Below are 25,311 nucleotides of genomic sequence, written 5' to 3' on the forward strand. Positions count from 1 at the left end.
CTGCTTCGCCTAATAATTTTAGTTCCAATTTCAATTTCATTTTATGAATGCAAATAGCAAATTTTTTTTATGAAACAATATTTTAATAATTATAATTAATTATATTGTAAAAGCACACACAAAAAATCGTGAGAAATAACACTACAAGTAATTTAAACATTAATTAAATTCGCTACCAGTATGTTTTAATGAAAACTATTATTTTGACCCTTGTGGAGTAAATAATTACGTATAATGAAAAGTTCAAATATATTTGGTTAATTATACATGTTTTCTAGACGCATATTATTAGTAAAAAAACATGACAACAATAAACCTATTGTTCAACTCTCACGTTCGTAAGATGAACAAAAAGTAACTAGAATGGAAATAAGACTAATTCGCAAAAACTCAATCAACGTCTATAATTATACAGAGCATACACCGTGACCACACATAAAGAGCTAAATTTTTTATATCTTCTTTATATGCAAATTAAGTTTCGTACATATTGTGCCAAAGTTTACGAACCGGAGCGTACGGGAGATTATCAACGTATTTTAAAGTTAACCATATAACTTTAGAAAGTGTTTATTGTTAAACCATACTTTTAGGTATTAAGTAAAAATAGTGTTATACGTACAAAATATAAAGTACTGGTAAATAACTTAAGATAAATTCCAGGATGACCTTGTATTTAATACAAAGATTATTTTTATTTTTTTCTTATTATAGGTATTACGGACAAGCAAAAGGTACTGAAATATTAACCATTTCTTACATCGCCAATGCGCCACCACCTTTAGGAACTAAGATGTTATGTCACAAGCTACATTGGCTCACTCACTCTTCAAACCGAAAATCAATACTATGACAGGATATCTGATGAATGGGTATCTACCCAGACGGGTTTGATTGAAGCCCTACAACTAAGCAAATAAACTGAAAATTATAATCCAAACCTTATAAGCACTTCAGTATTAATTTATTATTATAATGATTCTTTTATTCGACGATAAGGGAAAAATCTCAAATAAATGCGCCGCAATGAAACAACATAATTTACCGACTGTTTTTTAGCAACTTTTTATTCGATTAATCTACAAAAACTTTTAAAGCTTTTAAAACCTAATAAAAAAGGATCAAATCATATAAATTACTTGGAGATATCTTCTCATAGCCTTGTCGGAATACGTAATAATAATGTCGAACATCCTAAAGCTAAAATCCACGGAGATGTGCAAAAAAACCAACATCTGCTCCCGCGGTTTGAGTATATCGCGCGGGAATTAACGAGTCACCGAATAAATCATATAGTCTAAGCCGTATTACTCTGGGAATTAAAATATATCATACAACACGGTAACGCTTTCATTTCATCAGAATTGGCTAGTAGGGAAATAGGCTAATGTATACAGTTATTTATTTTGATAAAGAGTTAAATGTGAAATGAATATAACAAATTTTAACTTTTATGAAGGTACAGATTGAACATTAAATACCCGAGATCGAACGGTTAGATATTTAAATGAAAGGCAACTTGTCATTTCTTTTATCAATTCCAATCGAAAAAGGAGTATAATAAACAAATCATAATTTTAAATTTACAAAGCGATTTGATAATAACACTGATTTATTATGAACTACAAACACTTCTTGATTGATATATCAATATTTATAATGCAAAACTATTCCACTTAACTTCTTATAACCATTTTGACTTTACTTCCGAATTTTCGTAATAATTTGGCCGATATTCAAGACGCAATTTTTTCCCGAATCTTTTATTAATACTATAGCTTATTTCATATCTCAATCAATGATATCGTGTCAACTCAATGTCTAATGTTGTTTATTTGTCTTTACTTCTGCGATTAGAATGGGCTAAAAGTTTTCAAATTTTTCGATTAACAAAGTCACAATTATCTTAATATAAAAACCTCATAAATACGTTTGGTAAAAACAATATTTTTTGTTATATCTATAATTCATATCAAATACATTATGTACCAGCTACCTCATCTAATATGTATTAGTATAGAATATTTGTCCGTTCCAAATTTAAAATCGAGATATTAGACTCGGAAGTGATTAAGGGAAACACAACGTACAATCGTAATAAATATAATAGTGACAGCTATTTGATACAATATTACAGTTAAGAATTCAGTGTAACGACCGAAATAGTAACTTAAGCCCGTCACACCGAAACAAGGTATCTGATTATCCACTTATTGAGAGGAAGTGTAAACCGCTCGCCACTCGTTATAAAATAACCAATGTTTTTCTTTAAACCCCAAGATAGCAATTCGATATTTGTAATATTAAAATTGTTTTCTTTTTTATAGCATTGTACTTTAACGTTAATAATATTATTTTTCTATTTCATTGAGTAGAAACTTATACATCGCGATTTTATGTCAATATTTTGTACTTATCAGTTTTTAATATTTCTCATAATGATTTTTTTTAGTATGTTTAACAAATGTGCCACGTGCACTGCAAGAATAATTCCTTACAGCATCCGTCGCCAAACATGGGATCTAAGTTTTTATGTCCCCTGTGCTTTTATTTATACTTCAGTCACTCTTTATATACAAACTCATAATACTTTTTATACTTTTATACGACAAAGAAAATACCTATTCATGTTTAGCCGAATAATAAGTGATCAATGAATGGTACTCATTGGGCCTGCACAAAAGCAGGCTATTTATACAGAGTCAAACATATTACATTTTTATATTTAAATCTTAGCAGCAGAATAATTTGTCACTGTAAAAAGTGCTAAGGCTGGAACTCCAGGGCTATTTTCGTACCTACTCTAAATACCTACTCTAGTAAATGTTATAATTTGGAGGAGGGAAAAGCTGAAAATATAAATAGCTTCTTACAGCTTATATTTTATGCTCTATAATAATAAAATCATCAAATACATCATCAAATACTCAAACATAAATACGAATAAAAGTCATTCATCCTGCTTTAAATGTTATATTATTTACAATTACAAATTCTATCGTAGACAAAGGAAGAATGGAATCTAGATAGATCAGCAAATACAAAATCCAGACGGATGGTTGATACTGAGCGAGACTAGTTTTAAAAGCGTTAAAAGTGCTTTTAATTTTAGAAAGTATTCTAATAAAATGCTTTGCTCTTTCAAAGGATGTCAATTTACGACTCTGTTGAAATTATTCCTTTATCAACTACGATGGTTAAGGAAATGGTGCACTGATTATTAATATGGAAATTATTAATGTAATATGGAAACTTCATCTTACAATACCAATACTCTATGATTTTTCTATATCTATGATAAAAAAAATCATAAAGTATAGTAGAAGGACGGTTGGTTGATTAACAATTCTTGACAATTATCAATAGTCTGTGTCTCTGTGTTCCGGTTTAAGTTTGGATGAAAAGACATCTAAGATCCTTTTGTTGGCTAAGTATTCACATTGTATCGTTTCGTTTTTTAAGGGCAGGAGGCGCACCCGATGGAAAGTCACTACCACCGCACAGGACGGCATGAAAGTAAGTGGCCGGAATTTAAGGAATGTTTATGATTTTTCGCAGTACCATACCAATATTTATAAGTGAAGTTAATTAGTTACCACAAACAGCAAAAAAGCGTATTACAAAACTGCTGTTCGGCGCTTATATAACATTTTATTGTATAGTAACTAAATTATACACTACTACCTTAGCACAAATTTATAACTGAAAACAAACAACAAATTCAAAAGTAAGCAAGTAACTTAAACTTTTTAAAAGGAGTCTTCAGTATGTCAATTTTATTTGTAACTAGTTTTGCTCGCGTGTGGGCACAACAGACAAGTGTAAAGTACCCCTTGTCCATTTCTGTAACACAGAAAATGAGAATGCAAAATTTCATGACGATCAATTGAGTAGTTAAGACGTGGTAGCGTAACAAATACAAACAATACTTAAGAATATTTACATTCAAAATATGTCCTCTTTAATATTCCAGTCAGAAGAGCAAAATGAACTTGCAATGTTAATGTAATTTGTAAAATAAACATCACATTCTCTTACACAAAAAGACATTGATATATAGACAGCTATATAATTTATCAATCTTTGTTAGACTTCGCATCATTGACTACGAATAAATGTTTCCGTAAATTTACTTAAGTTGTAAGTAAACTTGAGACCATACACACATTCATAAGTGAAAACATTATCAATATAAGCATACTATTTAGATTTTAAAGCGCTCACTAACTACAAACCATCATCATTTAGGTTACAGGCCATGTTGTTTTTGGAAACACAACGATCGCCACCAGAAGGGTTTTTCTGTGAGAACTAACTCGATACCCGCAGAAAACGTTCGTGAAATGCCAGAAAGTGCTACGCGACATTGACCATAATAATCATAACATTTCAAAAATAAACGCATCAAATCTCTACTTAATACTGGTAAATACTAAATACTGGTGGTAGGGCTTTGTGCAAGCTCGTCTGGGTAGGTACCACCCACTCATCAGATATTCTACCGCAAAACAGCAATACTTGATATTGTTGTGTTCCGGTTTGAAGGGTGAGTGAGCCAGTGTAATTACAGGCACAAGGGACATAAAATCTTAGTTCCCAAGGTTGGTGGCGCATTGGATATGTAAGCGATGGCTGACATTTCTTACAATGCCAATGTCTAAGAGCGTTGGTGACCACTTAACATCAGGTGGCCCATATGCTCGTCCGCCTTCCTATTCTATAAAAAAAAAAAAATCTCATAATAAGTCGATTGTCAAAACATATCACGGGTGTCTAATAAAGTGAGTTCTTACATTAGAAGAACACTGCATGCCATTTCAATAAAACATTAATTGTTGAAAGAAACAATACTAGCTTCTATCAATATCAATCTTCCGTTAGTTCCTCTGAGGGCTGAGGTGTTTTTTTATCCAAAACGATACTTGCCTAAACTGAATAATGATTTTGATTTTGACAAAAACAAAGGGGAGACAGTAGGAACCATATGTGAAAGCACTGGATGTCACTGTGACAGTGAAGTTACGTAATTTTCATTTATTTTATTTGTATTTGTAAGAAAAATGTGTAAAAATAATACATTTTATTTTTTATATTTATTGCTCGAATAAAAGCCGTATTAGATTACTTGAAGAGTGGTTCAAAAAAATTATAATGAAGTCACATGGTGTATTGAAGCCTTTAAATCGTCATAGTATTTCATTGCATTATAATTTACGTTTGCATAATAATTATCACAAATTTCAAGCGAAATAAATCATTTATTTTTGAATTCAAGTTATAAATAGCAGGTTCTGCTACTATATGCTAGTTACTGAACTTTAACAAGCCGCTACTAGCATAAGTTCGAACTTTGTATGCCATGGAGAGAACATTTCGAAATAGGAACAGTATATATGTATATGGAAATAAAACTGCTGTTTCGAATATAATTTTGACGTATAATGACGTATAGAGTTTTAAAAAAATGATAATTTTCGATAATTTTATTTTGTCGTTTCAAACGAATTAATAACTTTGACATGTATACGACATTTAACTCTAATTTCTAAATTGGATGAACTATGTTATATATAGATCCAGTCTTAAAAGCGCAACAGCGCAGAAGATATTATTATTCAATAGGTCCTTTAAATAGTAAGCAATTATAATGAGTATAAAATATTGAACTCCCGACAAATACGTCTTGTCTGTTGTCTACAAAATTCTTGAACAATACGTCGTTACAGAAAACTGGCGAAAAGTGCCCACGTGGAGAGATCACGCGAAAATTTCATTCATTATTCCCTAGTTTCTGTTGAATAGGCAATTCATTCCACTTGTACCGTCTTATTTTTTCATACGTATATTCTCAGACTAACTAGTTTTCTTTGTTTGTTTTAAACAAATGTACCTATTGTTTAACTAACACCGTAATATAAGACTAGAGCATACCAGTTTTAAATAATACATACGGTGTCATTTAACTTATTGTACTGATTATTTTTACCTTTTTCAAGGATTTTTAATGACAGCATTAAAATACTAATAATATATATAAAGTAAATATAATTTAAAAGATACGTTTTCATAAAATGAAAGTACCTTGTTCGCTCAAACACAGGTCATATTATTACTTCTCTACCTATGTGTCGAAATTCAGTGCAATCAGTCCTGTGGTTTAGCCGTAATAAGTTAACAAACAAACAGACATACCAAACTTAATCGAATAATAATCACAAATATGACCTATCCTATAATTTATCAAGCTCGGTGCAAAAATCATCATGACGAAATTATGTCACAAGTAAATCCAACGATTTATCGTCCAAATCTCCTCCCTAAGGAGAGGAGTTTTTGCTTAGCAGTAACATTTACTGGTTCCAACTGTAACTGTATATATTAAACCTAAGTAAATGATTTTTATTACCTTTTAACGGCAAATAACCGTTTAATTAATACAACATATTAATTAATATTCTATCTGAGCTCGTAAAAACGATGTTGCACGTTTTCAAATGTACACAGTGGCAACGTAGATACACGTATGATAAGTCACTATTTTCATTACGTAATATACAATGAATACGGTGGTAGGCAAGTGATACTCGATAACTGCGAGTTTTGTGCAAAATCTGGGTGGGTACCACGCAGTTATCATTTAGTATTCTACCGCCAAACAGATAATACTATGTGTTGCTGTATATTATTTTGTAGGTTAAGTGTGCCAGTGTTATTAAATTATCCACAGAGTGAGATTGGTAGTGTATGAAATGGTAACAAATTATTATCACAGCGCCACTTGCTATTAAATACGCCCGAACTATTCAACTATTATGCATATATATGCCTTTTCACCTGTTAACCAAAAGAAAACAGAGAGCAACTTTGATGAGCCACGATGATTCAGCGGATACCTACGTATATTAGAATTTCTTTCGTCAGGAAACTGTAACATATACGTTAATTTTATACGGCTTCCGCTTAATGAAAAGAAAAAAAATGTATAAGAATTAATTGATCAATGAGTCATAACAAAAAAAATTAATGTCTGTAATCTATAAATGACACTAATTCGGTACTTCAATTATTATCACGCATAATTCAACATTATTTTTATTTAAAATTCAGAAGCTGTTTGATATTGTTAGTTGGATTTAGTTCGATTGAAATTTATTAATTGATGTATTTACTCATTTATATCTTAAAAGTATATATTCTACTGTTTATAAGAACACTTTTTTTTTAAATATTTTATTAGGTTATTGACCGTGACTACGTTTTGCGTGTTACTAAGTGCTGCATTTATATCACGTGTGTAATGACAAAATTACCTTAATATAATAATTAATTTTTATTAAATAATTCATTTATACAAGACACATAGTTAAGAAAATATCAATAGTCGCCAAACTACTGATGAAGTTTATAGGCGATATATATTCAAATTGTAATTGCATAAATCATTAATTAGCTTTTTAGCTGCGTGTACCTCGGCTCCACGATTCGTTCGGCTCGGCTCCAGTGTTCGTGACACTGGTGGATGTGAGGACGAGATTCAAAGGAGATGTGCTATCACAAGGTCTGCTGTTGATAGGCTAAAAAGAATCTGGTGCAACCGCAATATAACAAAAGCCACCAAAGTCCGCCTGATGAGAAGCCTGGTCTTCCCTATATTTCTTTACGGTGCAGAAACATGGACGGTTCGACAGAAAGACCGACGCAAAATTGACGCACTCGAAATGGTGGTGGTGTTGGCGGCGACTGCTGCGGATCCCTTGGACAGCATTTCGGACTAACATCTCGATCTTGGAGAAACTAAATATCAAAAAAGACTATCGTCGACTGTGCAAACACGAATTCTCAAATACTTCGGACACATTGTTCGAAATGAACACTCACTCCATGGAACGACTCGTTGTCCAAAGACAAGTGGAAGGCAAGCGGTCGCGTGTTCGAGTACCCAAGCGTTGGACAGACATTATAAAAGCTGCAACACAGACCTCCATAGTCCAATATTCTAGAGATGCTGAAGACCGCATCAAATGGAGACACATATCGGGGGCTACATTAGCCAAAAACGATGCGTCATCGTTAACCAAGACCACTCTGTCAAGAGCGAACGACTGATGAGATAAATCATTAATTCATGGTTAATTATATAAAATAGTAAATCATTAAACATTTATCAATTTGATTACTTCAAATATCTCTGCACCGACTGCAGACATATAATTAACATATAAAACTTTTTGATAAATAACCTCTAAAAACCTCTTGATAAATCATGAACTTTGATTACATTTTTTTAATATTATTAGGAAAATTGCCAATCATTAAAAATCATGTCATGGAAGAATAGCTTTGTTATTGCATGAGAGTATGAAGGGATCGTTAATTTAGAAGTGAAATATACGCCTAACTTAAACATATGTTACGTTGTCCGTCCATTGATTACACCGCTTTACTAAAGCAAAAAATTTTCACTGCTTTACCTTAAAATTGGTTTAGTTGTATATGATTGGTTAAACATTATTGTGTCTTCTTCTTTCGTATGGCAAATAAATACTGACAGAAAGAGAAGTTATAGTTTTACAAACACGCGCTAAATAACGTTTAAATAAAGACGTAAGATTTTAGCGCAACTCATCTAAATAATGAGTAACCTCATTAATTACATTATAAATTCTTTAATCGGATATTGTTTTGTCAATATTCCTCGTAGCTCATTCTAAAGACTTTAATTTTTTCATTTCATACCGAATTAATTGAAATAATATAACCAATAATAATAATATACCAATAACAATAATCAAAATTTAAATAGCGAAGTTAAAAGCTATCGCTACCTTATAAGCAATCGATATAATTCACACGCAGTGGATGACAAACCTTACATACAAGTAAAATGCTAATAGATTGGCTACCCACTCCTTAGGTTACGTCACCAGACTTACAGTGATAGAAAATTTATAATTTGAATACAATGCATAACAAACTATTGTTATATATTTAAAAATAATGCATAAGATCATTGTTTACATAATTTGATTAAATGATACATATCGCAAGCAATATTATATAGTAGTCATGATGATCAGATATAGATGTGGAGAACAAATCATCATCATCATCGGCTCACATTAATCCACTGCTGGACATAGGCCTCCTCATAGGCGCGTCAATTCTCCCGGTCCTGTGCTAATCGCATCAAAGAACATATACGTCACGTGTTTTCCGGGGCGCTGAATTGTAACTTCGCTTATCTCCTAACTGAAAATTTCTTGACACTCAATGCAATCAATTGCTATAATTCATCAATCGGAGTTTCGAATCAAGATCCTCGAGTTCTACAGCTGTACAAACTAGTCACTTGCCGAACGAGTCAGTTGTCATGTAATTTGAATGTATCGAAAATGTTAGTAATTGAATGTTGAAATATTGAAGATAAATTCTAAAATTAAATCTTAATACCATTGCTTAGTTTCGCAATCAAATGAACATTCGAATATTACGTAAAGTTAGGTTTATTCGCGTGATACATTAATGCATCGCCTACGTTCACTAATATCAAACATTGCGCAAGACAAACAGATCCTAAAGCGAGAAAGAGAAGCCAATTTAATGAATTAATGGTATTTCACACAATGCTACAATTTGAATGTTGCAGATTCTATGCGCTCTTTGAGCTATATATTATTATGCTAATACCAAGTCTTAAACTAACATATATAATATAATTTTATTTGTATATTATATACATCTCATGATACGTAGCGTATTGACACTGTAACGTGATTTGTATCTTGCAAACAATAAAAATAATTGAAACAATGATAATGGGATAAATTTAGCCTTTTTATCGTATTGCTTCCATTATAACATTAAAAGAATTACATGACCATACAATTTTTTTCTCACCAGATATGACGTCAATTAATATTTTGAATTAAAATGTTATATAATTGTATTTACACAAAAGAAAAGCATCCGAATAGTCGATTTTAAATTCATCAATTTTATTTTATTATTCGTTTAAATATATTCTCACGAAAAATTAACACGAAACTAAAATATAATTTGTGCTGCCGATGTAATTACACTGACCGACAATTGTCAATTTCACGGTGATCTAGGTGCCGGCTGCGTTAGGTGAAAACTTCAAAATTGACGTTTGAAGCATAAGCGTATGAAGCATAACATGAAGCATGTTTTTTAAAAACAATGTTATATATTTGTTCGTATATGCCTTTTACATTTTTTTAGTCTGGAAACTGATATTTATAGAATAAACACGTTGAGGACGTGTAAGTGTAGGTGTACGTACAACGAATCATTATTGACAAGAAAAAAAATAGTTATCGAACTTCCAAAAATGAAATGAAATAGTATATGAGCCGATGAAGACTTTAATACCTAATTAATTTTAATATAAACGTATTAATTATATCGTAATAATTTCAACTTAATTAATTTAAATAAGTTATCAATTTATATTGACTTTTAATTAAATGAATATTCCAATAAAATATACAGACTGGAACGCAATTCGCACCTAAATAATGAAAGATTACGCTTCAGCGAACTGTACCGGTTTTGCAATTTAATTTTTCGGATGCACCGTTAAAAATTTTAAAGCATTTTAATATTTCTGTAATATTTCGTAAAAGGAAACATTAATATGAAAAAGCATATGCTATTTCAACTTTAAGTGTTGGTATAATTTCAAATATACCACGATAATATTTCAACGAGAAAAAATAATAGATAATCGCTAATTTTAACTTAAAAATGGCAAAAAAATGCAGTTTTCAAACGATTTATCTGTATCTTTAGATGATTAAATACACATATTATTATTATATAATTTAAATAAAAATAATTTGTTGTTAAAGTTCGAATAAAAACTTTTCTAGTCTCGTATGAAAGTGTGTTAGAAATTTATTAGAAAAAATGCTGTGAGTGCCAAGGTACTCACGGAAATTGATTAAAATAACAAATCTTACGCTGACGTCATCTGACGCTCTAAATCTTACGCTTACTCGTCTGACGCTAAAAGTCTCAGTTAGCCCCAACCAAGCGCTAAGATGTTTACACATCAAAAATAGTATTTAATATAAATTAAAACTTGATAGGTTCAGTGGATATATACAAAGAGGAGGCGGAACGATACTAAAACAGCGTGGATTCACGGCTGTCTTACAAAAACGAAGAAAATAAAAAATGATACATATACCATGTATTACAATTTAAATTCACAATTAAAAAAGCCGAGATGGCCCTGTGGTAAGAACGCGTGAATCTTAAGCGATGATCGTGGGTTCAAACCCGGGCAAGCACCACTGAATTTTCATGTGCTTAATTTGTGATTATAATTCATCTCGTGCTTTACGGTGAAGGAAAACATCGTGAGGAAACCTGCATGTGTCTAATTTCACTGAAGTTCTGCCACATGTGAATTCTACCAACCCGCATTGGAGCAGCGTGGTGGAATAAGCTCCAAACCTTCTCCTCAAAAAGAGGAGAGGAGGCCTTTAGCCCAGCAGTGGGACATTCACAGGCTGTTACGGAATTAACGAAGCGAAACAGCACATAAAATGAACCACGAAAAATGGCACGAACACAAAAATCTGAACAAAAACGAGATGATAGATTGTATTACAATATATGTTTAAATTAAAAAATGGTTACATTCGGATAATACCTTAGTAGTTGAAATTAGGCGGCACAGCTTATAACATAGATTCGTTTAACATGTTATTCTATTAAATAAATTGAAAAAAGTAAATTAACAACCTATAAATGCCCTTTAATATTGTAGAAATCCACCTGACGCCACCTCTCCTTTTCTGAGGAGAATATTTGAAGATGCGACCAAGCTGATTGGATGCAAATGGAAACACATGTAGCAGATTTTATCCGAGGTTTCCTCATGTTTCCCTTTGCAAACGAGATGAATTATAAAAATAAACTTAATCGGTTCACGTATTCCAATCACTGAGCGATCTCGGATATCTATGCTAATATTATTAATGTATAAGTAACTTTGTATGTCTGTTACGCTTCCAAATTTAAACCACTGAACCTATTTTAATAAAATTTGGTATGAAGCAAGCTTGAACCCAAAGGACGAACATAAGCTACTCTTTTACCTAATACCCGCCCCTCTCCTCTTAACACGCGGGCGAATACTAGTCGAATATACTTCCATGATTATAAGAAAATTATTAGTATTACCACTTACAAATTTAATTATAATTATAAATGTTTTAATCAAAAATCTTCGCATAAGTATAACAATCTCGTTTAAATTTACGAGTACACTCAGTATTCAATTTTAACACAAAGGCGAAGAAAACAATGTGCATTTCCTTTCAAATTTAAAATAAAGTGAAGTTTTTCTTCAGTTAGAATAAATTGCAGGACGTAAGTAGCTCGTGACACGTTCCAGTCCTAAGTTTACTTTCTAGCTTTTCAACTTTATTCCGTTTGACAATTCATCTTTTATAAGAATTTCAAAGAGTTCTTCTTTGTTTTTGTAATGTTCTAGAAATTCCTTACATTAATTTTAATACTTTATATATAGCCTGGACATTGCACATATAAAAACATGTAAGATAATTAAATATTTAAAATTCATTGTTTAAATAATGCGAGTTTATTTAAAAAATCAACACAATCGTGTATTATTTAAACAGAAAGCGATCTTGATTGCGAGCGTACCTGAATAATAAATATCATTTAACTGTAAAAATTCAATGAAAGTTTGAAAGTTAACTCGTGAACGTTCTATAAGTAATTTTAAATGTTAACTTCAGGAACATATTCTTCTGAAGCAATTGTCGAACTCTTCAAGAAGGAAAAATAATATCGTAATTCAGACAACATTCGGGAATTGGCTTCGCACGGGTTGAGTAAAGATACTTACGGGTAGAATAAAAACGTTTATATCGTAATACATTTAATGGTTTACGCGGCGAACGCCAGTAAAATTCCCAGTCGGCATTATTTTTTCCTCCTTTTCAACAAACATCATCATATTCCAATTTACAGAAAACATTAATGAATTAAACACCTAAGCATTACTCGTGAATCATTCCTTCCATTGGTGATAACCGTATGGGAATCCGATCGATAGTTTATCACATTTCGACAGACAGACTTGGCGTGGGACTTTTATTATGTGTAGTCATTATAACATTTACAGGATACACGCTTACTAGCGTGTCACCGATGGAAATGTGTTTACAGAGCACTGCATGTCAAATTATAAGTAAAATATAAATCAATTTACTTATATAATTCTCACAAACAACTGTAGTTCACATTGCTGACGTGGCGTTAAATCGCGCGTTCGTAGAATATTCGCTTTAAGCTCTGGTAATAAGATATGCAATTACAGTAGATTAATTGAGATAGCTGTGAGAAACGACACTGTAAAATGACAATAGACAATTCCAGGAAATACATTGTAATAAAAAAAAACTCTTTATGCGTAATTATAATCGATTTATACATGCAATAATCATAATTACGCATTTATTTGTTATTAAGGCGGTTTCTTCGTCTGTTTAATTATTAAAATATAAACCAAAATATACTTTATTCAAGCAAGTACTTTTAAATCGTTATTTTACAAGATACATGAATGCAGAGTACCACTTCTATTTATGTACATTCAACCGCGAAAATCCAGATTTTTCCAGGGTTCAAATTCGGAATTATTTTTATATTATCAAAAAGATAAACACTCGATAAAATCATGTGTAGCACGCAGATTAGAACGTTCAGTGCCAATTTAAATATCATATAAATATTTTAAGTATGGAAGACGTTTTGTTTAATTTTTAATAATAATTTAAATTCGTATTTACAGCGAGGACTTAAATAAGAATATAATAATCTAAATTGAAAATAGCCACTTCTACTTGCCCCGTAGAATTGTAGTGCTAAAAATATTTCACAATTAAATCGAAAAAGAAGTAAAAAGAAAAACATCATAAAACATTGCTTCTCATTTATTTATTAGTAGTAACATTTAAAAAATACCCGGTAAAAATATATAGATATTATCGCTTTGTGCAGTGATATCGGTTATGCAATATATTGTCCAGTATTTGCACTTGCTTCGAGGAATGAACGAATGAACGAGATCGAACGAAAAATAGAGATCATTGTTCCGACACCTGCGAAGACGTGACATTCCGGAGCGCTACTTGCAATTCCACTATTTGATGCATGAAATTGATTGCTTCAATACTTTATCCGTTCGAAGATGTCTTTTATTCTATTTAATTGATCAACGATGTTTTAATTTTTTTTTAGTATATCTTATACAAGGCACGGTTTTATTATATTTATTTTTGTTTACTTGTCGTTGGTAAGTGGTCAATACAGTCTTTTAGGATTAGTAGCGTACGTAACTTATATACCTAAACCGTCGATGCCTTATCAATTATGAAAAATAAGATGTCCAAGTATATTCCGCAATATGAAGTGTGGCTGATAGCGCAACGCGAGCGGGTAACTAGCTCGTTTGTTTTCGGTTGCATATAGAATCAGCGCCCTTTTGGCGACAGAATAACTGATGTTGTATATATCTAGATGATCTTGTTTATGTTCGTTTATGTAGTAAATGTTCTCAATAAAACGTACAATTTACATGGAAAAGTATTATAAGTTGTTTTATAGTTCTCTCATTTAAGAAAAAAAATATATAGACGTACTACAAAGAATCCCAAAGAGAAAAAAAAACATTGTGTCGTCAGACGGGTTTATCAAATTTAATAAAGCGTTATTTCGTAGAAACAACTACGTTAATAACATGTCTGTTTGAATATTATTTTTTAATAAAAAGCAATCCCACCATATTAAAAATTTCCATATGATATATATGATATATATTATATATAATATTATTTTTATGATACGTTTTGGTTTTTTTATTTATAGGATAGAACAACGTTTTTCTTAATCTAAGCTCTTAAGCTAATTACAAGGTATTGTTTGGTATATCACACTTTAAAATTTAAATCAATTAATTAAAGGATATGGGCTTTGTGATAGAGCTACATTATTATTGAACAAGAAAAACAAATAGAGCCGCGAGGCCGCTACTTTTTACAAATAAAGTAGTATTGAAACCAATACAATTCGACAATATTGCAAAGCGAATTTTCATCCGTATTACCAAATAGATCAACTGCTAATGTTTACTTGAGCTAAACTCTGATGTGAAACATGTATTGGCGCGCCTTGGGTTTAAGACCGACTCATATACCGTGACAGCAAACGGCATGACGCTCTCTTATGCCGTCATCTCTCCGCCGCTTCTCTATTCCCTTGGTGCTTATAATATATGAAATTATTTTCTAAATATTATTATAATAATAAGAAAAATATTTGTAGATTATTATTTTTAGCTTGAGGTATTTAACGAAAGTTTGCTTTTATTTATTTTACGCTATATTTTTATTTACCTATTGGTTTATTTTAATTATTAATTCGTTTAATGTTAATCATTTTTTAAGTGACTGCCTCATTTTTTTATACATACAATAAGTACATACATACATTTATTTCAATAATAATAATAAAAACACACCAACAGTAAAAATTTTACATTCCAAATAAACAAGTGGTCTTTGAAATGTCATTATTCATAAGGTTAGGGTCCAATAATACGTTGTAGCGCTGTGAATAATAGCATATTTATTTTACCTCTGAAAGTTCCCAAAATTCTTGCAACTTCGGACCTCATTGCGTATTCATAATATGTAACATTTATTGGTTGAGAATTTACGGTTATTTCAATAAACATATGTTTTGATCAATACTTGTTTTCGTATCAAACTTTAGTATAATAATATTCTAATATTGTGTTGATTTGTATTGGAATGAACTTATTTATGATAAAAGTCAACAGCCTGCCAATGTCCCACTGCTGGGCCAAGACCTCCTCTGCTTTTTGAGAATAACTTAACCACTCCACTCCACCACGCTGCTCCGACCCGGGCTGATTCATACACGTGGAAGATTTTTATCCATCACGTGCAAGTTTCCTCAAGATGTTTTTCTTCACTCTGAGCACGAGATGAATTTTAAACACTAAGCATATGAAAATTCAGTGGTGCTCGCCCGGACTTAAATTCGGAATTACATATGTATGTATCCACCGTCACAATATAATGAAATATTAAAGGTAAACTTTTATTTTTCGAATAAAAGACCTTTATACGTCTCGGCTTTCCCAGCAAATGTTTTCTTGATGTGCTAAAAAAGACTTGGAATTGGTCGATTAATATTTAATTTATAAATCATCCCTGAAAATCAACAAATAGTAACTTCATGTTTTTATTGTCTATATAAACTTGTAATGAGTAATTGATATCTAATTTATTTTATTAACGATTATGTTAAAATAAACATATGACACAAAAGGTAAAGACAATATCATAGTTTTTAGTGGTTCCATTTATTCTTTATTGCGTCTTTTTAACTCTTCGACATGAGTGTTTGGTCACCGACAGACACTGGTGGTAGTACAGCGCGGAAAATGGAACAATATTTAATTTTCTTCAAGCGCTTTGAAACATCTTTTATTGGATAAATAAACGCAATATAAGAACTTTGAGACACGTTGTGGCTTAAACATTGGTTACTCGGTTTTCATTTAGATATATCTTTTCTAAATGAAAATCGAGTAACAAAAGAAAATTCGTACAAAAAAAATTTTTATTTCAATGTATGTATTCAAATCGGTATTTCATACTCATAATTATCGAAAACGACACAACATTAACCGGGATTAACATTGATGTATACATAGATAATTATTATTTAATAGGCTCACCCCTTAATTAATCTGGAAATCAGCAACGACATCACATTCGATAAACGGCCTGTCCAACTCCGTTCTGCTACACTGTTTCTAGTGTCATCATCAGGCCATCGTCATCAAATGTTATGTATGGGACTAATCATAATTAACCAAGTAAGCTTGAGGGATTTACAATAAGGGATTTTATTCTTCTAAGAAACTCCTAGAAAATCAGTGGTGTGTTACGATTTGAGCCCGCAATCGTAGTTTAAGATTCGCATGTTCTAACCACTGACTTCTCGGCCTTAATTTACATTAATAACATACAATTAAATACATATCAATATATTCAATTGAATCTATACTCATTGTTTATTCACTGAACCAATTTTGATGAAATTTGGTATGAAGGAATCTTGCACCTCAAGGAAGGACATCTTTCTGAAATCTAGTTTTAAATGAAATACATATTCTCAATATTATTTAAGCGAACCATCAAACGATAGATGCCAAGCCATTTTTTATATCTAAAAATACCACAAAGTAACGTCAGGTGCTATTATAGCTGTATTCGATCGTGAAGGATTCGTTCTTCCATCAGCGACTGTATTAAAACCCGAGCTGATGTTTTTATCGCGGCTCAAATCTATTAAGGTTCATCCACATAAAAACATTCGCAATAGCACGCTCAACACTGTTACGAAAGACGCCACGGACCGTGAACATTCCTTAACCACCGAGCATGAGCGAACTGGAAACAAAAACGTCAACAAAACTTTATCTCAGCATGCTTTCTAAAGATAACAGTTAAAAAGAGATAAAACAAGATTTTCGACGGATATGTGTTGTTTCTACAACAATTACCGCGACGTTTTTCTTCGGCTGTATAACAATAACGCTTAACATATGCTTTTATATGTTAATAGGGCAAAAATATTCTATTCAATTGGACTAGTGGTAAAACTTATATTCGAGAAAAAAAAACCCGCTGAGTATCTCATTACAATAAGCAAGTGTAACACTAATTCTGTACTGTATAAAGATTTTGAATTTAAGGCCGTATGTGCTGATACTAATTTAAAAAAGGAATGTTTTGTTTTAGTTTTAGATCAAAAAAGGTATCAAATAATTTATGTATATGTTTAATTAACTTGGCTTTTAACAGCTTTCCAGATAATTGATATATTCATTAAACGATAACATGGTTGAAGAACGCTAAGTCGGAAATAACTTCACATTAATTTTACGCTTATAAAGAAATAGTATCTGCGCTTGCGCCGGAAAGAAATCTTACCCACATTTCTGTTACTAGCCAACGTCGCTCACTTTCAAATGTGAAGTATAGAATATACATAAGATAAAATACATACATAAACTATGAATTGATTCCATATTTTAAATTAACTAAATTGTTACAAAAATTAAAAAAAAAAAACAAATAAAATTTGGCGAACTTGATAAGTGTATTAAAAAAAACTTGATTACTATAATTAAAATGTATAATTACGCATGCTTTAATATTTCAAGCTACTTCATAACCCATTTCTTTAGCAAAAATACTTTTGTATAGAATAAAATAAAAATAAACAATAAACACGACACGCATCATATCAATTAAGGGCCAATCATAGTTCATCTCTAGATTTCCCCGCCACATTGCGTGCAACAGCTGCATCGGCGCATGCAGCATGTCCACCATTCTCCACGGCCTCATTAATGACTGGCACGTCTGCTTCAACAAAGATTCGATAATTAAGACTATTCCGAGCACGCCGTTCTACCACAACGGCCTCGTTTCCGATTCGGTTCGCTCTATCGTAAATCGTTTATCACTGTTGGATATCTGAGGGTTAATCGACTGGCAAGAGAGATATTCTCCAGATTCCTCGGTTCTCAAACTATATAGCACTGTTCAAATACTTTCAACTACTACTTTGATATTAAATACAAATAACGCTTCGTTCTTCGTTTTATTTTAACTTTTGAATGAATTTATTATCCAATAAATATCTAGCAAATAGTTAAATAATAATAAATCCATTAATAAATAATGAAGTTCGGATGACTGAATGCCCGGGAGAAATTTTAGACAAACCCAATTTTTTATTCTTGAAGTAATATAAAATTCTCATAAAGATTGCTTCCATTTTAGTCAATCCCAAGGGACCTTCCTACTGGTAAAGTAAATCCATAAGTTAGTTCGCTTATCAACTCAAAGCAAACTTACTTAGGTCAGCAAATATTTCATCCCGAATACCATCGAGAGTACAAATAATACATTTAACTCTTCTTAAATATCTTAAATCGATGGCATCGTTGATTCAGATAGGAACAGACAACAATAAATAGGTACATACATACATATATTTTTATACAAGTTCAATAAAATTTAGATTTAGAATATTTACATCTAAAAGTACATTAATAAAATTGAATTATATTTAAGCTGGAGGAAGTTTTGACTAAATTTGACGTTACTTTTATATAAATAGCTCAATGCTTAATTTCTTCTTTGTATTGGATTTACAGATAAGAACAGTTGACAACCGAACTTTAGGTGTTTTCTGACTAACGTATGATATGACTAAACTAACCATACGTCACGTTTTAATAGTAACGTCTCTAGTAAATTTAGAATATGACAAAATATATTTCCATTTGATAAAAGCTGTAAAGAAATAACTACAAAATAGTGTAGATAAATGTAAAGGTTAAAGTAATTGGCAAGCTGACATTTCCAAAGAATAATGCACAAGAAAATACAGCAATTGAAATACCATCGGTTGAAAATATCACATCTTGGTATCGTGAGTCCATTAAAGGAATTAAAGTTTAATGACGAAAAGACGTAACTTATCTTGGTCAAGATTCTATAGTTTCGTAGTTGGCGGATTATAGACGATGTAAGAAATGCCATTTTCTAGTTTCAATATAAAATAAACTGGTATTTTGTAAAAGTAAAATCATTATTCAGTATATAAATAGCTTACTGTCAAAAATCTACCACTGATTTGTAAAGAATAACCTCAAACTCAACGGAATTTTATTTTCTTTTTATATATTATATGCCTGCCTGGAGGAGATCATTTCACTCGCAAGGTGCGTTATTATCTACAGTGTTTATTTTTATAATAACCTTTAGCACACTAACGTTCTTTAAGAGTTTTTATAAACTTTACTATTGAATATGTCAACGTATAGATCGATTAAATTAATTTTAACCTTTAACTTTCTTAGTGAACAAAAATATATTAGTAATTATACAATTACTTTGTCACTTGTGTAAATTGCATAATTTGCAAGTCATTATGATAATGCTTATTTTACAATACATTAAGCAATGAGTACTATTCCTTCATTAGGTGATTTGCAATTTAGTTTATCATAAACAACAATTAGTAAAAGATTGAATTTATCAAATACAATTTCACATGTTACATTATATTATAATTCGAGTTACAAAAATAGAGATACTGATATCGCCAAATTCTTTGCACATTTATTGATAATTTATTGACTGAGAGCGTATCAGGAAACAATTATCAAGATAGCTCCACGTCGTAGGTAACGTGAGAAGACTCTAACATCGTATACGAAATTATCACCGCGTGTGAAGCATGAAAATCGATATAGTTACGAGCCGTGAACAAAACGTTCTAACGAATTAAAAGAAATCGTACAATCGAATAACATCATGTCAATTTGTTATCGAATTTCACTTCGGTAAATTCAATGCAATGAATCATCTGAGAAGTCAGAAATATTTTAATCAAAAGCAAATAACCGAAGAAACTCATTTCGTTGTTGTTGGAAGCTCGCGACCTCTAACTAAATACAAAAACAACTAAACACAAAAGCCTTCATTTGAGATATACGATATCCTAAAATATATTAAAAATACAATTAAAGTTCTAAAAATTAAAATCTGATTTGTACAAAGTTGACACTAAGGTTAACCCTTTTAAAACTCCTTTTACCGTGGCGGCTAAATTTAACCGTTGTAGCATATTGTATGGGAAATGATCCATTCATTGTTACGCTTGTATCGCTCCTATTTTCATACAATGCAATTTGAACTTTGTGCTCCAATATTAAAGATGATATTTTTCGTTCATTATTTATTGTTATTACGTCCTTTTAAAGGTTGTCCCTTAGTACGAAACGGACGTTGAAAAAAAGGGGCACGACGGGAACACACCTGTCAGTAGTGTTGCCAGTTTTTGAAGAGGACGGGTGAATGGCGGCCTTTACAATGCCTTGTTTGAATTTTGAATTTCGAGCACTTTTTCGAACGAAATCTTTCCTTTTCGTTCCTTTTGACGTACATCATTTTAAAAATAGAATTAGAACAATGATGGGCGAGTAAAATAAATGTCTGTTTTGTATTTCAAGTGACAAAATTATAGGGGTACACAATGCCGTTGTATCTTATCATCAGTTTAAAGCATAACATTGAAAACACGAGTGTTCATAACCGGTTTATAATTGGTATTATTTGTATACCTTATGATAAAATTCCTGTAAACACCTACTAATCTTCAGTTATAAATCATTAAAAATACATAAATATCGAGATAAATTTCGTAGCGATCACTAGATGTGTCATTCGTTTAAAATCAGATCATTCTCTTACATCATAACCAGTTCTAAGGATCAGTCAACAAACTCACGCAACGAGTTCCACTTGCTTCCTTTCTTGTTATTACTTTATGTCTCTTTGATCGGATGTTGTTTTTTTTAATATTTATTATTTACAAATTATAAACACTGACATTAAAATATTATGCGTGGAACTTTGAAAAATAAAATCATTATAATTGATTTTGTATTTTTTAATTTCGTAATCAAAATATATCTATATCATAAATAGAGATTTATGTAAATATATATATATATATATATATTTAACAACTTGACCTGTGTTGCCTGATCATGATATAATTATAAGGACCTATATATATAAAAAAATATTTTTTTTGTTTCCATGAGAATGAGATTGTTTTGCCAGCATCATTCACGCGCCCACGATGCCACACATACCGAATCATAATGGCCCATTGATCTTTATTAAATCTCGAAAAATACTTCCATTAAATACATATAGACTCGTAAAGCTAATAAATTATAAATGTTTTCGCTCTTTTAATATTATCGTATCCTGAAAGACGCTGGGTTTTACCAAAATAATCTTAAACTCCATTAAGCGGTAAATAATGCTTAAAACTAAACTTGATATTGAACTTAATATTTCATTATAAATTGGCTAATAATGTCCTCCTGACCGATTTCAGCCACGGCGACCACTCCCGACAGAGATAAGCAAACTGAGCAGGATATATTATGTGTATGTGCGTAAACACAAAGCTACTCTCTATTCACTCACTCTCATAATTCGATGAGACGGCATCCGACACGAAAAACCAAATAATTTTTTATTGGCCCGACCTGGGGTTTGAACCCAGGACCTGACCATAACTAGACCAAATATACACCCTACTGAACACTACACATATTGAGATATTATTGAATATTTTCAAACAAACAACAAATGATTGATATGACAATGATAAAATAAGATCCACCATTAACTCATCCATAATACCTTTAATTATCTTCTATCTTATATAAAGATCGAAATTATGATAATAACTCGATTTATAATACTATTTGCCTTGAAATAATTTTCTAAGAGTAAATAATATGAAGTACTAAATAATATGATCCTTCCGTAACTACCGTTTACGCACATACAGACAATTAATTAGACGTCAAGTTAATTGTACCCCATGCCTAATAAATTACTTGGTATGTTTTGTGGCGTATATAATCCGGGTATAGCATTTAATTTATACTACATATTACGTTCATTGTGTATTTTATATATAGTAGTACGAGAAACGAAGAGCGCTTTACAGGAATGTTCCAACCCATAAAAAAATCGGAGACAACCATTTTTATGATGACTGTACCTGTTACATAATGTTATGAAACAGGTACTGTTACTAAAAACATGGTTTCGTCTTTTAAATCTTAGTAACTTAGTATTATTTTAGAACACGGTTTTTTTTTTATAATAGGCGGACCAGCATATGGACCACTTGGTGGTAAGTGATCACCAACGCCCATAGACATTGGTATTGTAAGAAATGTTAACCATCGCTTACATCGCCAATGCGCCACCAACCTTGGGAACTAAGATGTTATGTCCCTTGTGATTGTAATTACTGTTCAATCGTCGAAACGATTTCGATCTTCGCTTGCGTCTTATTTATTCAATACGTCAATTGTTGATCACGGATAAATTGAATGCATACGTCATTTCCATACATTCTATACATTTTGATATTTTCTACGAACGCAATTGAAAAATCGCTATGTCACTTTATCTAGTTTTTTAATCATTTCTATCAGACTTTTTATTCAAATACGTTAATATTATAGATTATAAGCTACCAAACGAAAAGTACTAAGTTTTTATTAGTTAAAATAACAATAATAAGCGTCGAGATTTAATATTCCAAAATCCTTCGTAGCATAAACAATACAATTACCAAAAATGAACATGCCATTCAAAAAACTACATGTAACTTAGTTGTTCTTCTAGTACAGAATAATAAACTGATTTCTATGTACAAACACACTCGAACTCCATTAATTTTTAAAGGCGTTTGTTGGAATGCGACGAGTTATTACTGCCGTATTCAGTGTTCGTACGATAGCATTAAATTATTTGCATAAAGCTTACGTTGGAGGGAATCCGTAATCAGTTTTCTGTGCAGGTTTCGTGGCCGAGTTACTAGTACCTTAATTTAAAAATAAAACTTTTACTATCTCGATTCAGAGTTCACCGATTCACCTTAACCATAATAGATAACTATAATCTTTACATGTTCGATGTTTTGTCATTTAATTCAAAAGAAATTAAATTATGAATTATATTTACATATATATACAAACCACTGATTCAATAAATAATTGCTTATTTGATAAATTGTGTACGTGACATGTTTTGATTTCATAAAATATAATTTGACAAATAATTGATTTAATATATAATCTTATTACTATTTTTTTACACACGGTTGTTTCCTGAGGTAGACAACTTAATGCCTGTGTTATAAATAACAGTCGACTGATATACATATTTACATATATCATTTGAAATAAACGTTTAAATATATAATACATACTTTTATATACATTACGCTCAGACTTGGGGCGAGAATCGAATTTGCAATCCTGGAGCAGTGACCTGCCACTTGCAACTTCACATGAAACACCTAGTTAATATTACTCTTTTTTTTCGCTGGAAAAACGCGTTACGCGTTTCCCTCACGGGAACAGTGGGCGGGGGGTATGTGGGGCTCGCCGGTGTCCAAGGCGCCGAGTGCGCCCCGAACATCGGAATACCCACTAAAAACCAGCGGTACCCTTTCCGTCTTAGCGGAGAGCGCCACGGGATCGCTTTCGCATGCTACCGTGACGCACAGTTAATATCACTCTGACCTTCGATCACTAATAAAAAGTGATCAAAGACTGACCTAACCACCTGTCACACCAATACACGCACACAAAGCAATTCTTGGTGTTAAATTAAAAGGAATGTGTTCCAGATAGGCAAATAAAGATCAATCTCTAGATTACATTTCTCTATCGAAAATAAAGAAAAATTTCAAAACAACAAAAATTGATGAGTCTTGAAGTCAGCGCATGACTATAACACTAATACGAATTATTTAAAACTATCAATACATCCTTTGAGATAACTTATTCAACGTAAAAGATTACACATTACATTACACGGCAGAACACAAATAAAAGAAATCTCGCGTTTGGAAGCCCGGTTGGAAGTCGGTCCGTCATTATATTAAATCTCTGCAATCATTTATCATCAACATTGATTCGTCCGACGGTTAACCTGCCTACTGAGTAAAAAATAACCGGTTAACACGATCGCGAGGGTCCCGTAGAACGTCTAGCTTACGTGTTAAAGAATTAACTATGTTTATAATATGATGTGACGCTTAGACTGACATAACAGTGCTCAAAAATTAAGTAATAAAAGTACTGGGTTTCTTAAAGAAATATAAGATTGAAAGATCAGTGTTTTAGCAAATCATGGTATATACCTATTGAACTACCCCGTATTCTATACTTTTACTCTATACTTTTTGTAAGCAGGTAATTTATAAATGATTAGAATGTTATATTATATTAAATTTCATCCAGATAGAAAATATATGATTAACTTTTATTGAATTTATTAGCACATATGAAATATTTGTTTTTTTATTTTATTTCGTTATATCAACTGTTTCTTTTCATCATTTGAAATCTGAAAACTGAACAGATAGAAAATATATGATTAACTTTTATTGAATTTATTAGCACATATGAAATATTTGTTTTTTTATTTTATTTCGTTATATCAACTGTTTCTTTTCATCATTTGAAATCTGAAAACTGAACTCTAAAGTAAGGCTATTATTTCAAATTGGGCACGCTTCTAATAATAC

At 31.4% G+C, this 25,311-nt stretch overlaps 1 protein-coding gene across 2 annotated transcripts in view; it reads right to left on the bottom strand.

Moving 5' to 3' along the window:
• Nucleotides 1-25,311, bottom strand: part of LOC126771833 (MOXD1 homolog 1-like) — a 71,381-nt gene that overhangs the window by 34,919 nt on the left and 11,151 nt on the right. The window lies entirely within an intron of this gene.

Source organism: Nymphalis io, chromosome 11, assembly GCF_905147045.1.
Source record: "Nymphalis io chromosome 11, ilAglIoxx1.1, whole genome shotgun sequence".
In the NCBI taxonomy this organism is placed as follows: Eukaryota; Metazoa; Arthropoda; class Insecta; order Lepidoptera; family Nymphalidae; genus Nymphalis; species Nymphalis io.